Source organism: Rattus rattus, chromosome 9, assembly GCF_011064425.1.
Source record: "Rattus rattus isolate New Zealand chromosome 9, Rrattus_CSIRO_v1, whole genome shotgun sequence".
NCBI lineage: Eukaryota > Metazoa > Chordata > Mammalia > Rodentia > Muridae > Rattus > Rattus rattus.
Window position 1 is genome coordinate 90,245,949 of NC_046162.1, and position 626 is coordinate 90,246,574.

A 626-nucleotide genomic window follows, 5' to 3' on the forward strand; every position below is an offset into this window, starting at 1 on the left:
AACACTGCTATCTAATATACATCCAGAGCCTAGTTCCTCCAACAGCAATTATGTCTTTTACAGTGGCTTTTTTTTTTTTTTTTTTTTTTGGTTTTTTTTTTTCAGAGCTGGGGACCGAACCCAAGGCCATGCGCTTCCTTGCCAAGGGCTCTCCCACTGACCTAAATCCCCCACCCCCCTTTTTTTTTTTTTTTTTTTTTCTTCTTTTTTTTTTTCAGAGCTGGGGACCAACCCAGGGCCACTGAGCTAAATCCCCAACCCCAGTGGCTTCTTTTTTAAAATTATTTTATGTATTGGTGTGAGGGTGTCTGATCCCCTGGAACTGGAGTTACAGACAATTGTAAGCTGCCATGTGGGTGCTGGGAATTGAACCTGGTCCTCTGCAAGAGTAGCCAGGGCTCTTAACTATTGAGCCATCAATCCAGCTCCAAGGTCTGCCTCTGTCTCTCTGTCTCCCTCTCTCTCATTTTTTTTTAAATTATGTAGTGTTCTGCCTGCAAGCCAGAAGAGGGCGCCATATCCCATTACAGATGGTTGTGAGCCACCATGTGGTTGCTGGGAATTGAACTCAGGACCTCTGGACAAGCAGCCAATGCTTTCAACCACTGAGCCATCTCTCCAGCCCT